Source organism: Cryptomeria japonica, unplaced genomic scaffold, assembly GCF_030272615.1.
Source record: "Cryptomeria japonica unplaced genomic scaffold, Sugi_1.0 HiC_scaffold_15, whole genome shotgun sequence".
NCBI classification, from domain to species: domain Eukaryota; kingdom Viridiplantae; phylum Streptophyta; class Pinopsida; order Cupressales; family Cupressaceae; genus Cryptomeria; species Cryptomeria japonica.
Window position 1 is genome coordinate 1,867,501 of NW_026728837.1, and position 23,910 is coordinate 1,891,410.

The 23,910-nt window shown below is 60.9% G+C and overlaps 2 non-coding genes across 2 annotated transcripts; both read right to left on the reverse strand.

Moving 5' to 3' along the window:
• Window positions 1-3,988: 3,988 nt before the first annotated feature.
• On the reverse strand, window positions 3,989-4,107 carry LOC131860498 (5S ribosomal RNA). Its single transcript, XR_009359593.1, has one exon. It is a non-coding gene; the product is annotated as a 5S ribosomal RNA (ribosomal RNA).
• A 7,817-nt stretch (window positions 4,108-11,924) lies between these two features.
• On the reverse strand, window positions 11,925-12,043 carry LOC131860499 (5S ribosomal RNA). The gene has a single exon (XR_009359594.1). It is a non-coding gene; the product is annotated as a 5S ribosomal RNA (ribosomal RNA).
• Between the last annotated feature and the right edge of the window lie 11,867 nt (window positions 12,044-23,910).

Consider the following 23,910-nt stretch of genomic DNA (forward strand, 5'->3'; position numbering starts at 1 on the left):
GCACGAAGTCGGAGCCCGGATTGCCCCGGGCGCGCACCTCCGCCAGGGTGGGCACCTTGGTGCGCACAACTTGCCTGGGCTGCGCACCAGGAAGGGCTCAAGATGGCACCCGCGTTCCGTTTTTTTCACTATCTTTCAGAACGGAAATTTTAAAATCTCGTTTTTTTTTGCCTTTTCTGGAAATTAGTGAAGGCAGCGCATCAAAGGTGCGCAACGCTGGTGCGAACCTGGGAGCGCTCCGATGTGTGCTCCAAGGTGCGGCGTGCACGAAGTCGGACCCCGGTTTGCCCCGGGTGCGCACCTCGCGTGCACCTTGGTGCGCACACCTTGGCTGGGTTGCGCGCCCTGGTGGGCACCATGGTGCGCACCAAGGAGCGCTCCGAAGTGTGCTCCAAGGTGCGGCGTGCACGAAGTCGGAGCCCGGTTTGCCCCGGGTGCGCACCTCGCGTGCACCTTCGCCGCGGTGGGCACCATGGCGTGCACGAAGTCGGAGCCCGGTTTGCCCCGGGTGCGCACCTCGCGTGCACCTTCGCCGGGGTGGGCACCTTGGTGTGCAGACCTTGGCTGGGTTGCGCGCCCTGGTGGGCACCATGGTGCGCACCAAGGAGCGCTCCGAAGTGTGCTCCAAGGTGCGGCCTGCACGAAGTCGGAGCCCGGTTTGCCCCGGGTGTGCACCTCGGGTGGGCACCTTGGTGCGCATGCCTTGCCTGGGCTGCGCACCAGGGCGGGCTCAAGATGGCACCCGCGTTCCTTTTTTTTCACTATCTTTCAAAACGGAAATTTTAAAATCTCATTTTTTTTTGCCTTTTTCTGGAAATTAGTGAAGGCAGCGCATCAAAGGTGCGCACCTCGCTGCCCACCACGGTGCGCAACGCCGGTGGGCACCCGGGAGTGCTTCGAAGTGTGCTCCAAGGTGCTGCGTGCACGTTGTCGGAGCCCGGTTTGCCCCGGGTGCGCACCTCGCGTGCACCTTCGTCGGGGTGGGCACCTTGGCTGGGTTTGCCCCGGCTGCGCTCCGAAGCGGGGTTATTGGAGCGCCGCCTCTTTTTTTGTCGGAGCGTTTGGTGGGGTTTCTCGCATTGGCTCTTCCGAGGCCCGGTTGCCACCCTGGCGCGCACGAAGTCGGAAGTAGGGTTAATTGCCCGGGTGCGCACCTTTGCCAGGGTGGGCACCTTACCTGGGCTGCGCACCAGGGCGGGCTCAAGATGGCACGCGCGTTCCGTTTTTTTCACTATCTTTCAAAACGGAAATTTTAAAATCTCCTTTTTTTTTTGCCTTTTCTGGAAATTAGTGAAGGCAGCGCATCAAAGGTGCGCACCTCGCTGCCCACCTTGGTGTGCTCTGAGGTGCGCACCCGGGAGCGCTACGAAGTGTGCTCCAAGGTGCGGCGTGCACGTTGTCGGAGCCCGGTTTGCCCCGGGTGCGCACCTCGCCTGCACCTTGGCCGGGGTGGGCACCTTGGCTGGGTTTGCCCAGGGTGCGCTCCGAAGCGGGGTTACTGGAGCGCCCCCTCTTTTTTTGTCAGAGCGTTTGGTGGGGTTTCTCGCATTGGCTCTTCCCAGGCCCGGTTGTTGGGTGCGCTCCCACCCTGGCGCGCGCGAAGTTGGAAGTTGGGTTAATTGCCCGGGCGCGCACCTTCGCCAGGGTGGGCACCTTGGTGCGCACACCTTGGCTGGGCTGCGCACCAGGGCGGGCTCAAGATGGCACCAGCATTCCCTTTTTCTCACTATCTTTCAAAACGGAAATTTTAAAATCTCGTTTTTTTTTTGCCTTTTATGGAAATTAGTGAAGGCATCGCATCAAAGGTGCGCACCTCGCTGCCCACCTTGGTGTGCTCCGAGGTGCCCACCACGGTGCGCAACGCCGGTGCGAACCCGGGAGCGCCCCGATGTGTGCTCCAAGGTGCGGCGTGCACGAAGTCGGACCCCGGTTTGCCCCGGGTGCGCACCTCGCGTGCACCTTGGTGCGCACACCTTGGCTGGGTTGCGCGGCCTGGTGGGCACCATGGTGCGCACCAAGGAGCGCTCCGAAGTGTGCTCCAAGGTGCGGCGTGCACGAAGTCGGAGCCCGGTTTGCCCCGGGTACGCACCTCGCGTGCACCTTCGCCGGGGTGGGCACCTCGGCTGGGTTGCGCGCCCTGGTGCGCACCAAGGAGCGCTCCGAAGTGTGCTCCAAGGTGCGGCGTGCACGAAGTCGGAGCCCGGTTTGCCCCGGGTGCGCACCTTCGCCGCGGTGCGCACCATGGAGTGCACGAAGTCGGAGCCCGGTTTGCCCCGGGTGCGCACCTCGCGTGCACCTTCGGCGGGGTTGCGCGCCCTGGTGGGCACCATGGTGCGCACCAAGGAGCGCTCCGAAGTGTGCTCCAAGGTGCGGCGTGCACGAAGTCGGAGCCCGGTTTGCCCCGGGTGCGCACCTCGCGTGCACCTTCGGCGGGGTTGCGCGCCCTGGTGGGCACCATGGTGCGCACCAAGGAGCGCTCCGAAGTGTGCTCCAAGGTGCGGCGTGCACGAAGTCGGAGCCCGGTTTGCCCCGGGTGCGCACCTCGCGTGCACCTTCGCCGCGGTGGGCACCATGGCGTGCACGAAGTCGGAGCCCGGTTTGCCCCGGGTGCGCACCTCGCGTGCACCTTCGCCGGGGTGGGCACCTCGGCTGGGTTGCGCGCCCTGGTGCGCACCAAGGAGCGCTCCGAAGTGTGCTCCAAGGTGCGGCGTGCACGAAGTCGGAGCCCGGTTTGCCCCGGGTGCGCACCTCGCGTGCACCTTCGCCAGGGTGGGCACCTCGGTGCGCACACCTTCTCAATGTTTTCTTGCCTTTTCTGGAAATTGGTGAAGGCAGCGCATCAAAGGTGCGCACCTCGGTGTGCTCCGAGGTGCGAACCCGAGAGCGCTCCGAGGTGCCCACGAAGTCGAAAGTCGGGTTAATTGCATTGTTTTCCCCGGGTGCGCTCCGAGGTGCGCAACATCGGCGCGCACCAAGGAGGGCTCCGAAGTGTGCTCCAAGGTGCGCACGATGGCGTGCACCTCTGGTGCGCACGATTCGGAGCTCGGTTTGACCGGGGTGCGCACACCTTGGCTGGGTTGCGCACCTTTTGTGCGCTCCAAGGTGCGCACGAAGTCGGAGCTCGGTTTGCCCCGGGTGCGCACCTTCGCCAGGGTGCGCACCTTGATGCGCACGCCTTGGCTGGGCTGCGCACCTTGGTGGGCGCCATGGTGCGCACCTTTCGTGCGCTCCAAGGTGCGCACGAAGTCGGAGCTCGGTTTGCCCCGGGTGCGCACCTTGGTGGGCGCCATGGTGCACTCCGAGGTGCCCAAGATTGGTGCGCACCAAGGAGCGCTCCGAAGTGCGCTCCAAGGTGCGCGCGAAGTCGAAAGTTGGGTTAATTGTCCGGTTTGCCTCGGGTGCGCACCTTGCGTGCACCTTCGCCAGGGTGGGCTGGGCTGCGCACACCTTGGCACCCGCGTTTCCTTCATTTTAAATTTTTTTTTTTTACAATCTCTCAAGTGGGAAATTCTATAATCTCAACTTTTTTTGCCTTTTCAGGAAACTTTTGAATGGAGCGCATCATTGGTGCGCTCCGAAGTGTGCTCCAAAGCTCTCTCCAGCTGCGTGCACCTGCCCCGGCCGCGCACCCGGCCCCGCCCAGCTTCGCTCACCTGTCCCGGGCGTCTGGTGCGGAACCTTAGAGTAAGAAACATCACCGTGCACCTTGGCCAACGTGCGCGACTCGACCGAGCGCGCACTGGCCGAGGTGCACACCGATTTCACCTGGGTGCGCGCGCAGCACCTCGGGCGCACCGGGGTGCGCGCACAACGCCCGGGTTGCACCGTGGCCTGTGTGCTCGGGGCGCCTCGGGTGCGCGCTCGGTGTCGCCCCCGCGCGCGCGGTAGTGCGGGCAGCGCACCCCGGCCCGGCCCGGCCCCGACGAGAACGCAAACGGGCAAAAGGTTTATTCAAATAGCATTGCGACGCCCGGCGAAAAACTAAAAAAGGGTGCAACACCGGGACTTCCCGGGAGGTCACCCATCCCAGTACTACTCCGGCCCAAGCGCGCTTAACTGCGGAGTTCTGATGGGATCCGGTGCACTAACGCTGGTATGATCGCACCCGTTATGAGCTTGTCGCAGTGTGTACTTAGCAAACCGCGACCCACGTGCGAATCCACCCCGGCCACCCACCCCCGTCGAGGTGCACACCCTCCCTCGCGAAGTGCGCCCCGTTCGCCAAGTGTGAGCCCTGCCCGGGTGCGCGCACCTTGCTAGGGCGTCGGGTGTGCACCCGGCCCGGCCTACGTGCGTGCACCTGGAGGGGGCGTCGTGTGCGTGCAGTGTCCCGTCTGCAACGCGGTGCCCACACACCACCTCGGGCGCAACGACCTGCGCTCACATGTGGGCCGAGTGCACCTTGGTGCATGTTCGGGGCGCCTCGGGTGCACGCTCGATCTTGCCCCGGTGCACCAAGGCGCTCGGTTTGCCCCGGGTGCGCACTTGGTGCAAGGTGGGCACCCAAAATAGGGATCAAGCACCAAAACACAAGTTTCGGGATGCAAAATGGGACCCAAGGACCACAAATGCGTTCCAAGACCCATGATGGGTCCACGAGAACAAAAATGTGTTCCGAGACTTAATAAACAAATATTGGGTTTTAGGAGAAGAAACATGCTCTGATGCCCAAAACGAGAATCGACCCCGAAAAGGCCACAGGCCAAAAGTGGGATGCGAGACAAAAAAAAATGGGACCCGAGGACCAAAATTGGGTTCCCAGGTCGAAGACAGGGCAACCGGACAAGAAACGACCTCTAAGGCTCGAAATGAGTCCCGACGACTAAAACTTGACAAGAAGCACCCATCAGGCACCCAACTCGACACCCATGGGATGCCGACCCACCCGGGCTTCCACCTAGCACACCTTGGCACCCACCCACCCTCGCACCCAACCTCGCACCCAACTTAGCACCTTTGAACCCACATTGGCACTCACCCTGACCCTGGCACCTTGGAACCCACATTGGCACTCACCTTGACCCTGGCACCCACCTTTGCACTCACCTTGGGACCCACCCTGGCTCCCACCTCGGCACCCACCCAGACACCCACCTTGGTTCCTTGGCACCCACCTTGGATCCTTGGCACCCACCCCGACACCCACCTTGGCACGCAACTTGGCTACTTGCCACCCACCTTGGCTCCTTGACGCCCACCCCGACAACCACCCCGTGACCTACCCTGGCTAGGGTTGGTGCACACCCACCCTGGTGCCCACCTTGGCACCCACCCTATGACCCACCTTGGCACGCACCTTAGTACCCACCCCGTTACCCACCCTAGGACCCACCCCGTGACCCACCTTGGCCAGGGTGGGTGCCTTGGTGCGCACAACTTGCCTGGGCTGCACACCAGGGCGGGCTCAAGATGGCACCCGCGTTCCGTTTTTTTCACTATCTTTCAAAACGGAAATTTTAAAATCTCATTTTTTTCTTTTTTTTGCCTTTTCTGGAAATTAGTGAAGGCAGCGCATCAAAGGTGCGCAATGCTGGTGCGAACCCGGGAGCGCTCCGATGTGTGCTCCAAGGTGCGGCGTGCACGAAGTCCGAGCCCGGTTTGCCCCGGGTGCGCACCTCGCGTGCACCTTCGCCGGGGTGAGCACCTTGGCTGGGTTGCGCGCCCTGGTGCGTACCAAGGAGCGCTCTGAAGTGTGCTCCAAGGTGCGGCGTGCACGAAGTCGGAGCCCGGTTTGCCCCGGGTGTGCACCTCGGGTGCGCACCTCGCGTGCACCTTCGCTGCGGTGGGCACCTTGGCTGGGTTGCGCGCCTTGGTGGGCACCATGCAGTGCACGAAGTCGGAGCCCGGTTTGCCCCGGGCGCGCACCTCCGCCAGGGTGGGCACCTTGGTGCGCACAACTTGCCTGGGCTGCGCATCAGGAAGGGCTCAAGATGGCACCCGCGTTCCGTTTTTTTCACTATCTTTCAGAACGGAAATTTTAAAATATCGTTTTTTTTTGCCTTTTCTGGAAATTAGTGAAGGCAGCGCATCAAAGGTGCGCAACGCTGGTGCGAACCTGGGAGCGCTCCGATGTGTGCTCCAAGGTGCGGCGTGCACGAAGTCGGAGCCCGGTTTGCCTCGGGTGCGCCCTGGTGGGCACCATGGTGCGCACCAAGGAGCGCTCCGAAGTGTGCTCCAAGGTGCGGCCTGCACGAAGTCGGAGCCCGGTTTGCCCCGGGTGTGCACCTCGGGTGGGCACCTTGGTGCGCATGCCTTGCCTGGGCTGCGCACCAGGGCGGGCTCAAGATGGCACCCGCGTTCCTTTTTTTTCACTATCTTTCAAAACGGAAATTTTAAAATCTCATTTTTTTTTGCCTTTTTCTGGAAATTAGTGAAGGCAGCGCATCAAAGGTGCGCACCTCGCTGCCCACCACGGTGCGCAACGCCGGTGGGCACCCGGGAGTGCTTCGAAGTGTGCTCCAAGGTGCTGCGTGCACGTTGTCGGAGCCCGGTTTGCCCCGGGTGCGCACCTCGCGTGCACCTTCGTCGGGGTGGGCACCTTGGCTTGGTTTGCCCCGGCTGCGCTCCGAAGCGGGGTTATTGGAGCGCCGCCTCTTTTTTTGTCGGAGCGTTTGGTGGGGTTTCTCGCATTGGCTCTTCCGAGGCCCGGTTGCCACCCTGGCGCGCACGAAGTCGGAAGTAGGGTTAATTGCCCGGGTGCGCACCTTTGCCAGGGTGGCACCTTACCTGGGCTGCGCACCAGGGCGGGCTCAAGATGGCACGCGCGTTCCGTTTTTTTCACTATCTTTCAAAACGGAAATTTTAAAATCTCCTTTTTTTTTTGCCTTTTCTGGAAATTAGTGAAGGCAGCGCATCAAAGGTGCGCACCTCGCTGCCCACCTTGGTGTGCTCTGAGGTGCGCACCCGGGAGCGCTACGAAGTGTGCTCCAAGGTGCGGCGTGCACGTTGTCGGAGCCCGGTTTGCCCCGGGTGCGCACCTCGCCTGCACCTTGGCCGGGGTGGGCACCTTGGCTGGGTTTGCCCAGGGTGCGCTCCGAAGCGGGGTTACTGGAGCGCCCCCTCTTTTTTTGTCAGAGAGTTTGGTGGGGTTTCTCGCATTGGCTCTTCCCAGGCCCGGTTGTTGGGTGCGCTCCCACCCTGGCGCGCGCGAAGTTGGAAGTTGGGTTAATTGCCCGGGCGCGCACCTTCGCCAGGGTGGGCACCTTGGTGCGCAAACCTTGGCTGGGCTGCGCACCAGGGCGGGCTCAAGATGGCACCAGCATTCCCTTTTTCTCACTATCTTTCAAAACGGAAATTTTAAAATCTCGTTTTTTTTTTGCCTTTTATGGAAATTAGTGAAGGCATCGCATCAAAGGTGCGCACCTCGCTGCCCACCTTGGTGTGCTCCGAGGTGCCCACCACGGTGCGCAACGCCGGTGCGAACCCGGGAGCGCCCCGATGTGTGCTCCAAGGTGCGGCGTGCACGAAGTCGGACCCCGGTTTGCCCCGGGTGCGCACCTCGCGTGCACCTTGGTGCGCACACCTTGGCTGGGTTGCGCGGCCTGGTGGGCACCATGGTGCGCACCAAGGAGCGCTCCGAAGTGTGCTCCAAGGTGCGGCGTGCACGAAGTCGGAGCCCGGTTTGCCCCGGGTGCGCACCTTCGCCGCGGTGGGCACCATGGCGTGCACGAAGTCGGAGCCCGGTTTGCCCCGGGTGCGCACCTCGCGTGCACCTTCGCCGGGGTGGGCACCTCGGCTGGGTTGCGCGCCCTGGTGCGCACCAAGGAGCGCTCTGAAGTGTGCTCCAAGGTGCGGCGTGCACGAAGTCGGAGCCCGGTTTGCCCCGGGTGTGCACCTCGCGTGCGCACCTCGCGTGCACCTTCGCTGCGGTGGGCACCTTGGCTGGGTTGCGCGCCTTGGTGGGCACCATGCAGTGCACGAAGTCGGAGCCCGGATTGCCCCGGGCGCGCACCTCCGCCAGGGTGGGCACCTTGGTGCGCACAACTTGCCTGGGCTGCGCACCAGGAAGGGCTCAAGATGGCACCCGCGTTCCGTTTTTTTCACTATCTTTCAGAACGGAAATTTTAAAATCTCGTTTTTTTTTGCCTTTTCTGGAAATTAGTGAAGGCAGCGCATCAAAGGTGCGCAACGCTGGTGCGAACCTGGGAGCGCTCCGATGTGTGCTCCAAGGTGCGGCGTGCACGAAGTCGGACCCCGGTTTGCCCCGGGTGCGCACCTCGCGTGCACCTTGGTGCGCACACCTTGGCTGGGTTGCGCGCCCTGGTGGGCACCATGGTGCGCACCAAGGAGCGCTCCGAAGTGTGCTCCAAGGTGCGGCGTGCACGAAGTCGGAGCCCGGTTTGCCCCGGGTGCGCACCTCGCGTGCACCTTCGCCGCGGTGGGCACCATGGCGTGCACGAAGTCGGAGCCCGGTTTGCCCCGGGTGCGCACCTCGCGTGCACCTTCGCCGGGGTGGGCACCTTGGTGTGCAGACCTTGGCTGGGTTGCGCGCCCTGGTGGGCACCATGGTGCGCACCAAGGAGCGCTCCGAAGTGTGCTCCAAGGTGCGGCCTGCACGAAGTCGGAGCCCGGTTTGCCCCGGGTGTGCACCTCGGGTGGGCACCTTGGTGCGCATGCCTTGCCTGGGCTGCGCACCAGGGCGGGCTCAAGATGGCACCCGCGTTCCTTTTTTTTCACTATCTTTCAAAACGGAAATTTTAAAATCTCATTTTTTTTTGCCTTTTTCTGGAAATTAGTGAAGGCAGCGCATCAAAGGTGCGCACCTCGCTGCCCACCACGGTGCGCAACGCCGGTGGGCACCCGGGAGTGCTTCGAAGTGTGCTCCAAGGTGCTGCGTGCACGTTGTCGGAGCCCGGTTTGCCCCGGGTGCGCACCTCGCGTGCACCTTCGTCGGGGTGGGCACCTTGGCTGGGTTTGCCCCGGCTGCGCTCCGAAGCGGGGTTATTGGAGCGCCGCCTCTTTTTTTGTCGGAGCGTTTGGTGGGGTTTCTCGCATTGGCTCTTCCGAGGCCCGGTTGCCACCCTGGCGCGCACGAAGTCGGAAGTAGGGTTAATTGCCCGGGTGCGCACCTTTGCCAGGGTGGGCACCTTACCTGGGCTGCGCACCAGGGCGGGCTCAAGATGGCACGCGCGTTCCGTTTTTTTCACTATCTTTCAAAACGGAAATTTTAAAATCTCCTTTTTTTTTTGCCTTTTCTGGAAATTAGTGAAGGCAGCGCATCAAAGGTGCGCACCTCGCTGCCCACCTTGGTGTGCTCTGAGGTGCGCACCCGGGAGCGCTACGAAGTGTGCTCCAAGGTGCGGCGTGCACGTTGTCGGAGCCCGGTTTGCCCCGGGTGCGCACCTCGCCTGCACCTTGGCCGGGGTGGGCACCTTGGCTGGGTTTGCCCAGGGTGCGCTCCGAAGCGGGGTTACTGGAGCGCCCCCTCTTTTTTTGTCAGAGCGTTTGGTGGGGTTTCTCGCATTGGCTCTTCCCAGGCCCGGTTGTTGGGTGCGCTCCCACCCTGGCGCGCGCGAAGTTGGAAGTTGGGTTAATTGCCCGGGCGCGCACCTTCGCCAGGGTGGGCACCTTGGTGCGCACACCTTGGCTGGGCTGCGCACCAGGGCGGGCTCAAGATGGCACCAGCATTCCCTTTTTCTCACTATCTTTCAAAACGGAAATTTTAAAATCTCGTTTTTTTTTTGCCTTTTATGGAAATTAGTGAAGGCATCGCATCAAAGGTGCGCACCTCGCTGCCCACCTTGGTGTGCTCCGAGGTGCCCACCACGGTGCGCAACGCCGGTGCGAACCCGGGAGCGCCCCGATGTGTGCTCCAAGGTGCGGCGTGCACGAAGTCGGACCCCGGTTTGCCCCGGGTGCGCACCTCGCGTGCACCTTGGTGCGCACACCTTGGCTGGGTTGCGCGGCCTGGTGGGCACCATGGTGCGCACCAAGGAGCGCTCCGAAGTGTGCTCCAAGGTGCGGCGTGCACGAAGTCGGAGCCCGGTTTGCCCCGGGTACGCACCTCGCGTGCACCTTCGCCGGGGTGGGCACCTCGGCTGGGTTGCGCGCCCTGGTGCGCACCAAGGAGCGCTCCGAAGTGTGCTCCAAGGTGCGGCGTGCACGAAGTCGGAGCCCGGTTTGCCCCGGGTGCGCACCTTCGCCGCGGTGCGCACCATGGCGTGCACGAAGTCGGAGCCCGGTTTGCCCCGGGTGCGCACCTCGCGTGCACCTTCGGCGGGGTTGCGCGCCCTGGTGGGCACCATGGTGCGCACCAAGGAGCGCTCCGAAGTGTGCTCCAAGGTGCGGCGTGCACGAAGTCGGAGCCCGGTTTGCCCCGGGTGCGCACCTCGCGTGCACCTTCGGCGGGGTTGCGCGCCCTGGTGGGCACCATGGTGCGCACCAAGGAGCGCTCCGAAGTGTGCTCCAAGGTGCGGCGTGCACGAAGTCGGAGCCCGGTTTGCCCCGGGTGCGCACCTCGCGTGCACCTTCGCCGCGGTGGGCACCATGGCGTGCACGAAGTCGGAGCCCGGTTTGCCCCGGGTGCGCACCTCGCGTGCACCTTCGCCGGGGTGGGCACCTCGGCTGGGTTGCGCGCCCTGGTGCGCACCAAGGAGCGCTCCGAAGTGTGCTCCAAGGTGCGGCGTGCACGAAGTCGGAGCCCGGTTTGCCCCGGGTGCGCACCTCGCGTGCACCTTCGCCAGGGTGGGCACCTCGGTGCGCACACCTTCTCAATGTTTTCTTGCCTTTTCTGGAAATTGGTGAAGGCAGCGCATCAAAGGTGCGCACCTCGGTGTGCTCCGAGGTGCGAACCCGAGAGCGCTCCGAGGTGCCCACGAAGTCGAAAGTCGGGTTAATTGCATTGTTTTCCCCGGGTGCGCTCCGAGGTGCGCAACATCGGCGCGCACCAAGGAGGGCTCCGAAGTGTGCTCCAAGGTGCGCACGATGGCGTGCACCTCTGGTGCGCACGATTCGGAGCTCGGTTTGACCGGGGTGCGCACACCTTGGCTGGGTTGCGCACCTTTTGTGCGCTCCAAGGTGCGCACGAAGTCGGAGCTCGGTTTGCCCCGGGTGCGCACCTTCGCCAGGGTGCGCACCTTGATGCGCACGCCTTGGCTGGGCTGCGCACCTTGGTGGGCGCCATGGTGCGCACCTTTCGTGCGCTCCAAGGTGCGCACGAAGTCGGAGCTCGGTTTGCCCCGGGTGCGCACCTTGGTGGGCGCCATGGTGCACTCCGAGGTGCCCAAGATTGGTGCGCACCAAGGAGCGCTCCGAAGTGCGCTCCAAGGTGCGCGCGAAGTCGAAAGTTGGGTTAATTGTCCGGTTTGCCTCGGGTGCGCACCTTGCGTGCACCTTCGCCAGGGTGGGCGCCTTGGTGCGCACACCTTGGCTGGGCTGCGCACACCTTGGCACCCGCGTTTCCTTCATTTTAAATTTTTTTTTTTTACAATCTCTCAAGTGGGAAATTCTATAATCTCAACTTTTTTTGCCTTTTCAGGAAACTTTTGAATGGAGCGCATCATTGGTGCGCTCCGAAGTGTGCTCCAAAGCTCTCTCCAGCTGCGTGCACCTGCCCCGGCCGCGCACCCGGCCCCGCCCAGCTTCGCTCACCTGTCCCGGGCGTCTGGTGCGGAACCTTAGAGTAAGAAACATCACCGTGCACCTTGGCCAACGTGCGCGACTCGACCGAGCGCGCACTGGCCGAGGTGCACACCGATTTCACCTGGGTGCGCGCGCAGCACCTCGAGCGCACCGGGGTGCGCGCACAACGCCCGGGTTGCACCGTGGCCTGTGTGCTCGGGGCGCCTCGGGTGCGCGCTCGGTGTCGCCCCCGCGCGCGCGGTAGTGCGGGCAGCGCACCCCGGCCCGGCCCGGCCCCGACGAGAACGCAAACGGGCAAAAGGTTTATTCAAATAGCATTGCGACGCCCGGCGAAAAACTAAAAAAGGGTGCAACACCGGGACTTCCCGGGAGGTCACCCATCCCAGTACTACTCCGGCCCAAGCGCGCTTAACTGCGGAGTTCTGATGGGATCCGGTGCACTAACGCTGGTATGATCGCACCCGTTATGAGCTTGTCGCAGTGTGTACTTAGCAAACCGCGACCCACGTGCGAATCCACCCCGGCCACCCACCCCCGTCGAGGTGCACACCCTCCCTCGCGAAGTGCGCCCCGTTCGCCAAGTGTGAGCCCTGCCCGGGTGCGCGCACCTTGCTAGGGCGTCGGGTGTGCACCCGGCCCGGCCTACGTGCGTGCACCTGGAGGGGGCGTCGTGTGCGTGCAGTGTCCCGTCTGCAACGCGGTGCCCACACACCACCTCGGGCGCAACGACCTGCGCTCACATGTGGGCCGAGTGCACCTTGGTGCATGTTCGGGGCGCCTCGGGTGCACGCTCGATCTTGCCCCGGTGCACCAAGGCGCTCGGTTTGCCCCGGGTGCGCACTTGGTGCAAGGTGGGCACCCAAAATAGGGATCAAGCACCAAAACACAAGTTTCGGGATGCAAAATGGGACCCAAGGACCACAAATGCGTTCCAAGACCCATGATGGGTCCACGAGAACAAAAATGTGTTCCGAGACTTAATAAACAAATATTGGGTTTTAGGAGAAGAAACATGCTCTGATGCCCAAAACGAGAATCGACCCCGAAAAGGCCACAGGCCAAAAGTGGGATGCGAGACAAAAAAAAATGGGACCCGAGGACCAAAATTGGGTTCCCAGGTCGAAGACAGGGCAACCGGACAAGAAACGACCTCTAAGGCTCGAAATGAGTCCCGACGACTAAAACTTGACAAGAAGCACCCATCAGGCACCCAACTCGACACCCATGGGATGCCGACCCACCCGGGCTTCCACCTAGCACACCTTGGCACCCACCCACCCTCGCACCCAACCTCGCACCCAACTTAGCACCTTTGAACCCACATTGGCACTCACCCTGACCCTGGCACCTTGGAACCCACATTGGCACTCACCTTGACCCTGGCACCCACCTTTGCACTCACCTTGGGACCCACCCTGGCTCCCACCTCGGCACCCACCCAGACACCCACCTTGGTTCCTTGGCACCCACCTTGGATCCTTGGCACCCACCCCGACACCCACCTTGGCACGCAACTTGGCTACTTGCCACCCACCTTGGCTCCTTGACGCCCACCCCGACAACCACCCCGTGACCTACCCTGGCTAGGGTTGGTGCACACCCACCCTGGTGCCCACCTTGGCACCCACCCTATGACCCACCTTGGCACGCACCTTAGTACCCACCCCGTTACCCACCCTAGGACCCACCCCGTGACCCACCTTGGCCAGGGTGGGTGCACCCACCCTGGTGCCCACCTTGGCACCCACCCATCCTAGCACCCAGCCTGTGACCGGGCTTGGAACCCAACCTTGCACCCGCACCCGTCTTGGCCAGTGTGGGTGCGCACCCATCCTGGCACCCACGTTGTGACACACCCTTTAACCCACGCACCCTAGCACCCACGTTGGCACCCACCTTGGAACCCAACCTAGCAACTTGGCACCCACCCCGTGACCCACCTTGGCATCCACCATAGCAGTCGCCGACTTGGCACCCACCTCGGCACCCACCTTGACACTTGTGGACCCACCTTGCCACTCACCCTAGCATCGACCCATCCTAGCACCCACCCTGGCACCTTTGCACCCTAGCACTCACCCATCCTAGCACCTAACCTGTGACCCACCTTGACACTCACCCTCGCACCCACCTTGGAACCCAACCTAGCACCCACCCACCCTGACACCAACCCTAGCACCTACCCACCCTTGCACCCACCCTGTGACCCATCTTGGCACCCACCCATCCTACCACTCAACCTATCACCCACCTTCTCACCCACCTTGGCATCCACCTTAGCACCCACCCACACTGGCACCTTGGCACCCACCTCGGGCAAGGTGGGTGCACACCCACCCTGGCACCCAATTTAGAACCCACCGAGCATGTTACCCACCTTGGCACCCACATTGCAGCCCACCCTAGTACCCACCCTATGACCCACATTGGCATCCACACCCTAGCACCCAGGCACCTCGACACCCGCCTTGACACCCACCCTAGCACTGAACCTGTGACCCACCTTGGAACTCACCCTAGAACCCACCCACCCTGTGAACCACCTTGGCATCCACCTTAGCACCCACCCACCTTGGCACCCACTCTAGCACTCACCCATCCTAACACCCAACTTGTTACCCACCTTGGCACCCGCCCTCGCGTCCACCTTGAAACCCACCCTAGCACCCACCCACGCAGGAGCCCACCTTGGCACCCAACCTAACACCCACGCATCCTGGCACCCAACTTGTGACCCACCTTGGAACCCACCCTAGTACCCACCTTTGAACCCACTATATCACCAACCCACCTTGGCACCCACCCTATGACCCTCTTTGGAATCCACCCTAGCACGCACCCACCCTGGCACCCACCATGGAGCGCACCCTAGCACCCACCCACCTCGGCACGCACCTCAACACCCACCTTGGTGTGCGCACTGCGCCAACCTCTCAAAGACCCTATGTGGTGCGCTCCAAAGTGTACACCTTTGGTGCGCTCCAAGGTGCGCACCTTTGGTGCACACCGAGGTGCACACCAAAGTGTGCACCGAGGTGAGCACCAAAGTGCACTCCAGGGTGCACACCAAGGCGTGCACCTTTGGTGCGGTCAATGCAAACGAATTCGGAAGTTGGGGTCGATGTCCTAATCGCTGCTGCAGACTACACGTATGAGAATCGGACAAATAGCTTTATATAGGGGAGGTGTTGCGTTTGATGGGTCGACTCCCCTGGTTGTGTGCACTGCACCAACTTCAAAGACCCTGTCTTGTTTAAGAAGTCAAAAGTTGGGGTGGATGTCCTAATCATTGCTGCAGTCTACGCATGTATGAGAATCAGACAAATAGCTTATATAGGGGAGGTGTTGCATTCGGTGGGTTGACTCCCCTGGTTGTGCGCACTGCGCCAACCTCAAAGACCCCGCATAGCAGAAGAAGTCGGAAGTCGGATTTTGGTGAGCACCAAGGCGTGCACCTTTGGTGCGGTCAACGCAGACGAATTCAGAAGTTGGGGTGGATGTCCTAATCGTTGTTGCAGGCTACACATGTATGAGAATCAGACAAATAGCTTATATAGGGGAGGTGTTGGGTTTGATGGGTCAACTCCCTTGGTTGTGCGCATTACGCCAACCTCAAAGACCTTGTTTTCGTTAAGAAGTCAAAAGTTGGGGTCAATGTCCTAATGGCTCCTGCAGGCTACACATGTATGAGAATCGGACAAATAGCTTATATAGGGGAGGTGTTGGGTTTGATGGGTCGACTCCCCTGGTTGTGCGCATTACGTCAACCTCAAAGACCTTGTTTTCGTTAAGAAGTCAAAAGTTGGGGTCGATGTCCTAATTGCTCCTGTAGACTACACATGTATGAGAATCAGACAAATAGCTTATATAGGGGAGGTGTTGGGTTTGATGGGTTGACTCCCCTAGTTGTTCGCATTACACCAACCTCAAAGACCTTGTTTTCGTTTAGAAGCCGAAAGTTGGGGTCGATGTCCTAATTGCTCCTGCAGGCTACGCATGTATGAGAATCAGACAAATAGCTTATATAGGGGAGGTGTTGGGTTTGATGGGTCGACTCCCCTGGTTGTGCGCATTGCGCCAACCTCAAAGACCCTGCATTGCGGATGAAGTCGAAAGTCAGAGTTTGGTGTGCTACAAGGTGTGGTCGAAGGTGCTCACCTAGGTGTGCACCTTTGGAGCACAGGAAAAGTGCCCTCCAAAAGTGCGCACCTTTGGAGTGCACAAAAGTGCCCTCCAAAAGTGCGCACCTTTGGAGCGCAGAAAAGTGCCCTCCAAAAAGTGCCCTCCAAAAGTGCGCACCTTTGGAGCGCAGAAAAGTGCCCTCCAAAAAGTGCCCTCCAAAAGTGCGCACCTTTGGAGCGCAGAAAAGTGCCCTCCAAAAAGTGCCCTCCAAAAGTGCGCACCTTTGGAGCGCAGAAAAGTGCCCTCCAAAAGTGCGCACCTTTGGAGCGCAGAAAAGTGCCCTCCAAAAAGTGCCCTCCAAAAGTGCGCACCTTTGGAGCGCAGAAAAGTGCCCTCCAAAAAGTGCCCTCCAAAAGTGCGCACCTTTGGAGCGCAGAAAAGTGCCCTCCAAAAAGTGCCCTCCAAAAGTGCGCACCTTTGGAGCGCAGAAAAGTGCCCTCCAAAAAGTGCCCTCCAAAAGTGCGCACCTTTGGAGCGCAGAAAAGTGCCCTCCAAAAAGTGCCCTCCAAAAGTGCGCACCTTTGGAGCGCAGAAAAGTGCCCTCCAAAAGTGCGCACCTTTGGAGCGCACAAAAGTGCCCTCCAAAAGTGCGCACTTTTGGTGCGCACCAAGGCGCTGGTTCGGTCGTTGCAGGCGAGTTCGGAAGTTGGGGTCGATGTCCTGAGCGGAGGTGCAAACTACACAGGTGTCGGAATCGGACAAATAGCTTATATAGGGGAGGTGTATGCTTCGATGGGTCGACTCCCCAGGTTGAGCGCACCGCGCCAACCTCAAAGACCCTACGGTATGGATGAAGTCGGAAGTTGGGTCCGATGACCAATTCGATTAGTAGGTATGCTCATGAGGTCGGAATTTGGGTCCGATGACCTGCCATGTGCAGGAAGGCGAATGTTGACACTGTGCGTTGCAAGGTGCACACCAAGGCGCTGGTGCGGTCTTTTTAGTCGAGTTCGGAAGTTGGGGTCGATGTCCTGATCGGAGGTGCAAGCTACACAGGTGTGGGAATCGGACAAATAGCTTATATAGGGGAGGTGTATGCTTCGTTGGGTCGACTCCCCGGGTTGAGCGCACCGCGCCAACCTCAAAGACCCTACGGTATGGATGAAGTCGGAAGTTGGGTCCGATGACCGATTCGATATGTAGGCATACTCGCGAGGTCGGAATTTGGGTCCGATGACCTGCCACGTGCAGGAAGGCGAATGTTGGCACTGTGCGTTGCAAGGTGCGCACCAAGGCGCTGGTTCGGTCGTTGGAGGCGAGTTCGGAAGTTGGGGTCGATGTCTTGATCGGAGGTGCAAACTACACAGGTGTGGGAATCGGACAAATAGCTTATATAGGGGAGGTGTATGCTTCGTTGGGTCAACTCCCCGGGTTGAGCGCACCGCGCCAACCTCAAAGACCCTACGGTATGGATGAAGTCGGAAGTTGGGTCCGATGACCGATTCGATATGTAGGCATACTCGCGAGGTCGGAATTTGGGTCCGATGACCTGCCATGTGCAGGAAGGCGAATGTTGGGACTGTGCGTCGCAAGGTGCGCACCAAGGCGCTGGTGCCGTCGTTGCAGTCGAGTTCGGAAGTTGGGGTCGATGTCCTGGTCAGAGGTGCAAACTACACAGGTGTGGGAATCGGACAAATAGCTTATATAGGGGAGGTGTATGCTTCGATGGGTCGACTCCCTGGGTTGAGCGCACCGCGCCAACCTCAAAGACCCTACAGTATGGATGAAGTCGGAAGTTGGGTCCGATGACCGATTCGATACGTAGGCATATTGGCGAGGTCTGAATTTGTGTCCGATGACCTGCCATGCGCAGGAAGGCGGAATTTGGGTCCGATGACCGAGTTGATGGCGTGCCATGCGCAGAAAGGCGGAATTTGGGTCCGATGACCGAGTTGATGTTGATGGCCCGCCATGCACAGGAAGGCGGAATTTGGGTCCGATGACCGATTTGAAGGCGTGCCATACGCAAAAAGGCGGAGTTTGGGTCCGATGACCGAGTTGATATTGATGGCCCGCCATGCGCAGGAAGGCGGAATTTGGGTCCGATGACCTGACATACGCATGGAGTCCGACTCGGGGGCCGATGTTCGATTCGATGACTTGCATTGTGGGTAAAGTCGGAAGTTGTGGTCTTTGACCCGATTCGATGACCAGACTTCGGCTGCTTGAGAATCGGACAAATAACTTATATAGGGGAGGTAGTGTTCTCGAGCATCCTCCCCCCGTGCCCGTTTATGTCGATTGATGCTGGTGCTCGACTGGTTGGAGCGCTCGGATGCAAAAATCTTGCACCAGGATTTATCGATTGTGATGGACACGGCAAGTCTCCTGATTGCTATGCAGGAGCTCATCGTGAATCTCTATGCGGCCTTGGTATGGACTCGACCTGCGGAATGGTTCGGCAATGGTAGTCGCTCCAACACGTCCTTGCAATGGCCACAGAGGTGATTCGACTAGAGCTCCAGTCTAGCTTTTGGGTTGCTTGGCGGACTGGTATAGCCGCGATCGAGTTCCGGCCATGAACGTTTTAGATAGCTCTTGGGCTTTCTGGGACGGAAGTCGGAAGTTTGGGCTGTTGTCCGATTTGATGACCATTCTTCGGATGTGTGAGAATCGGACAAATAACTTATATAGGGGACTGTGTTGTCTCACGCAGCCCCCTCCGTGCCCCTCTATCTCGACCGATGTTGGTGCTTGAAAGGGTTGGGATCGCTCGGATTTATAAACGTGCACCACCATTTGTCGAGTGTGAGGGACGCGGCAGGTCTCCTAAATGCTATGCGGGCGCTCTCTGAGAATCTCTATCCGGCCTCGACACAGACTAGTCTTGCTGAATGGTTTGGCACTGGTAGTCGATCCAACACGTCGTTGTTGTGGCCGCCTAGGCGATTCGATTCGAGCCCCCGTCTAGCTTTTGGGTTGCTTGGCGGATTTTGCCCTATCCGCAAGTGAGCTCGGTCCCTAAACGTTCGAGAAACCCGATTGCTATGCGCCGACTCTCTTTCTTGCGAGCCTCCATCTAGCTTTTGGGTCTCTACGGAACGGAAGTCGGAATCTGGGACCGTTGTTTGATTCGACGAGGCAGACTACGGTTGTGCGAGAATCGGACAAATAACTTATATAGGGGAGGTGTTGACTGGAGCATTCTCCCCCGTGCCCCTCTAACTCGACCAATGCTAGCGCTCGAACGGTGGTAGCGCTCGGATTTTCATTGAGCGCCAGCATTGGTCGATTTAGAGGGGCATGCGAGATTCCCGAATGCTATGCGAGGGCTCTAACGGAAATGTCTATTGGTTTCGGTATGGATGCAATTGCGAGTGGTTCGGCAAAGGTAGTCGTTCCGATGCGTCCATGTCGTGGCCAAATCGATAATTCGATTTGAGCCCTCGTATAGCATTTGGGTCTCTCGATGTGATTCCGCATTCCAGTCCCTTTGGGCACTGCTTGAGCCGCATCCCAGGGGGTTCCCTTCCCAATAATCTGCCTCGCAACCCGATTGCTATGCGGTGAGGCTCCTCGGCCGCCTCGGAACTATCTGTGTATCAGACGCATCGCGGGATAAGGGGTTGGCAACGGTAGTCGCCCCAAGCGCGTCCGATGCTTGGACCATTCCGAGGCGGCCCTGAAGCCTCTTCCGTCTAGCCGTTGGGTCCTTCTCGCCGCATCCCTCGCCTCGCACCCCGATTGCTATGCGGTGAGGCTCCTCGGCCGCCTCGGAACTATCTGTGTATCGGACGCGTCGCGGGATAAGGGGTTGTCACTGGTAGTCGCCCCAAGCGCGTCCGATGCTTGGACCATTCCGAGGCGGCCCTGAAGCCTCTTCCGTCTAGCCGTTGGGTCCTTCTCGCCGCATCCCTCGCCTCGCACCCCGATTGCTATGCGGTGAGGCTCCTCGGCCGCCTCGGAACTATCTGTGTATCGGACGCGTCGCGGGATAAGGGGTTGTCATTGGTAGTCGCCCCAAGCGCGTCCGATGCTTGGACCATTCCGAGGCGGCCCTGAAGCCTCTTCCGTCTAGCCGTTGGGTCCTTCTCGCCGCATCCCTCGCCTCGCACCCCGATTGCTATGCGGTGAGGCTCCTCGGCCGCCTCGGAACTATCTGTGTATCGGACGCGTCGCGGGATAAGGGGTTGTCACTGGTAGTCGCCCCAAGCGCGTCCGATGCTTGGACCATTCCGAGGCGGCCCTGAAGCCTCTTCCGTCTAGCCGTTGGGTCCTTCTCGCCGCATCCCTCGCCTCGCACCCCGATTGCTATGCGGTGAGGCTCCTCGGCCGCCTCGGAACTATCTGTGTATCGGACGCGTCGCGGGATAAGGGGTTGTCACTGGTAGTCGCCCCAAGCGCGTTCGATGCTTGGACCATTCCGAGGCGGCCCTGAAGCCTCTTCCGTCTAGCCGTTGGGTCCTTCTCGCCGCATCCCTCGCCTCGCACCCCGATTGCTATGCGGTGAGGCTCCTCGGCCGCCTTGGAACTATCTGTGTATCGGACGCGTCGCGGGATAAGGGGTTGTCACTGGTAGTCGCCCCAAGCGCGTCCGATGCTTAGACCATTCCGAGGCGGACCCGAAGCCTCTTCCGTCTAGCCGTTGGGTCCTTCTCGCCGCATCCTTCGCCTCGCACCCCGATTGCTATGCGGTGAGGCTCCTCGGCCGCCTCGGAACTATCTGTGTATCGGACGCGTCGCGGGATAAGGGGTTGTCACTGGTAGTCGCCCCAAGCGCGTCCGATGCTTGGACCATTCCGAGGCGGACCCGAAGCCTCTTCCGTCTAGCCGTTGGGTCCTTCTCGCCGCATCCCTCGCCTCGCACCCCGATTGCTATGCGGTGAGGCTCCTCGGCCGCCTTGGAACTATCTGTGTATCGGACGCGTCGCGGGATAAGGGGTTGTCACTGGTAGTCGCCCCAAGCGCGTCCGATGCTTGGACCATTCCGAGGCGGACCCGAAGCCTCTTCCGTCTAGCCGTTGGGTCCTTCTCGCCGCATCCCTCGCCTCGCACCCCGATTGCTATGCGGTGAGGCTCCTCGGCCGCCTTGGAACTATCTGTGTATCGGACGCGTCGCGGGATAAGGGGTTGTCACTGGTAGTCGCCCCAAGCGCGTCCGATGCTTGGACCATTCCGAGGCGGACCCGAAGCCTCTTCCGTCTAGCCGTTGGGTCCTTCTCGCCGCATCCCTCGCCTCGCACCCCGATTGCTATGCGGTGAGGCTCCTCGGCCGCCTTGGAACTATCTGTGTATCGGACGCGTCGCGGGATAAGGGGTTGTCACTGGTAGTCGCCCCAAGCGCGTCCGATGCTTGGACCATTCCGAGGCGGCCCCGAAGCCTCTTCCGTGTAGCCGTTGGGTCCTTCTCGCCGCATCCCTCGCCTCGCACCCCGATTGCTATGCGGTGAGGCTCCTCGGCCGCCTTGGAACTATCTGTGTATCGGACGCGTCGCGGGATAAGGGGTTGTCACTGGTAGTCGCCCCAAGCGCGTCCGATGCTTGGACCATTCCGAGGCGGCCCCGAAGCCTCTTCCGTGTAGCCGTTGGGTCCTTCTCGCCGCATCCCTCGCCTCGCACCCCGATTGCTATGCGGTGAGGCTCCTCGGCCGCCTTGGAACTATCTGTGTATCGGACGCGTCGCGGGATAAGGGGTTGTCACTGGTAGTCGCCCCAAGCGCGTCCGATGCTTGGACCATTCCGAGGCGGACCTGAAGCCTCTTCCCTCTAGCCGTTGGGGCTTTCTCGCCGCATCCCTCGCCTCGCACCCTGATTGCTATGCTGTGAGGCTCCTCGGCCGCCTTGGAACTATCTGTGTATCGGACGCATCGCGGGATAAGGGGTTGGCAGTGGTAGTCGCCCCAAGCGCATCCGATGCTTGGACCATTCCGAGGCGGCCCTGCAGCCTCTTCCGTCTAGCCGTTGGGGCCATCTCGCCGCATCCCCCACCTCGCACCACGATTGCTATGCGGTGAGGCTCCTTGGCCGCCTCGGAACTATCTGTGTATCGGACGCATCGCGGGATAAGGGGTTGTCACTGGTAGTCGCCCCAAGCGCGTCCGATGCTTGGACTATTCCGAGGCGGCCCTGCAGCCTCTTCCGTCTAGCCGTTGGGGCCATCTCGCTGCATCCCCCACCTCCTCGGCCGCCTCGGAACTATCTGTGTATCGGACGCATCGCGGGATAAGGGGTTGGCAGTGGTAGTCGCCCCAAGCGCGTCCGATGCTTGGACTATTCCGAGGCAGCCCTGCAGCCTCTTCCGTCTAGCCTTTGGGGCCATCTCGCCGCATCCCTCGCCTCGCACCCCGATTGCTATGCGGTGAGGCTCCTCGGCCGCCTGGGAACTATCTTCGTATCGGACGCATCGCGGGATAAGGGGTTGTCACTGGTAGTCGCCCCAAGCGCGTCCGATGCTTGGACTATTCCGAGGCGGCCCTGTGGCCTCTTCCGTCTAGCCGTTGGGGCCATCTCGCCGCATCCCCCACCTCGCACCCCGATTGCTATGCGGTGAGGCTCTTCGGCCGCCTTGGAACTATCTTCGTATCGGACGCATTGCGGGATAAGGGGTTGTCACTGGTAGTGGCCCCAAGCGCGTCCGATGCTTGGACTATTCCGAGGCGGCCCTGCAGCCTCTTCCGTCTAGCCGTTGGGGCCATCTCGCCGCATCCCCCACCTCGCACCCCGATTGCTATGCGGTGAGGCTCCTCGGCCGCCTTGGAACTATCTTCGTATCGGACGCATCGCGGGATAAGGGGTTGTCACTGGTAGTCGCCCCAAGCGCGTCCGATGCTTGGACTATTCCGACGCGGCCCTGTGGCCTCTTCCGTCTAGCCGTTGGGGCCATCTCGCCGCATCCCCCACCTCGCACCCCGATTGCTATGCGGTGAGGCTCCTCGGCCGCCTTGGAACCATCTTCGTATCGGACGCATCGCGGGATAGGGGGCTGTCACTGGTAGTCGCCCCAAGCGTGTCCGATGCTTGGACCATTCCTAGGCGGCCCTGAAGCCTCTTCCGTCTAGCCGTTGGGGCCTTCCCGCCCCATCCCTCGCCTCGCACCCCCGATTGCTATGCGGTGAGGCTCCTCGGCCGCCTTGGAACCATCTGTGTATCGGACGCATCGCGGGATAAGGGGTTGGCACTGGCAGTCGCCCCAAGCGCGTCCGATGCTTGGACCATTCCGAGGTGGCCCTGAAGCCTCTTCCGTCTAGCCGTTGGGGCCTTCCCGCCCCATCCCTCGCCTCGCACCCCGATTGATATGCGGTGAGGCTCCTCGGCCGCCTTGGAACTATCTGTGTATCGGACGCATCGCGGGATAAGGGGTTGGCACTGGTAGTCGTCCCAATCGCATCCGATGCTTGGACCATTCCGAGGCGGCCCTGCAGCCTCTTCCGTTTAGCCGTCGGGGCCTTCCCGCCGCATCCCTCGCCTCGCATCCCGATTCCTATGCGGTGAGTCTTCTCGGCCGCCGCGGAACTATACCTGTTATTGCTACTGCATCCTTCGGCTGGTAACCTCCTCTGCCGCCTTGGAACGTTCTCTTTGTCGGACGCGTCGCGGGATAAGGGGTTGGCACTGGTAGTCGCCCCAAGCGCGCCCGATGCATAGACCGCTCCGAGTCGACCTTGCTTTCAGCCTCTCACATGCATAGACCTCTCTGAGTCGACCCTGCAGCCTCTCACGTTTAGCCTTTGGAATCTCGCCTCACAACATGATTGCTATCCTTGATGCATCCCTTGCCTCGAGCCCTGATTGCTTTCTTGGCTGCATCCCTCCTCTCCTCACAGCCCGGTTGTCATCACTGCTTCATCCGTCGCTTCATGCATTCTGGCTGCTGGGCCCTTCCCACCGCACACCTCGATTGCTATCTCTTCTGCATCACACACCCCGATTGCTATCTCTGCTACATCCCTCGGCTCTCACTTCTGCATCCTTCGCCTCACACCTCGATTGCTATCAATGCTGCATCCGTAACCTCACACCCCGATTGCTATGCGGGGAGGCTCCTTGGCCGCCTTGGAAATTTCTGTGTGTCGGACGCACCGCGGGATAAGGGGTTGGCACTGGTAGTCGCCCCAAGTGCGCCCGATTCTTAGACCGCTTCGAGGTGACCTCGTAGCCTCTTTCGTCCAGGCTTCCTGCCTTCAACGCCCTTTTTACACCTCGATTGCT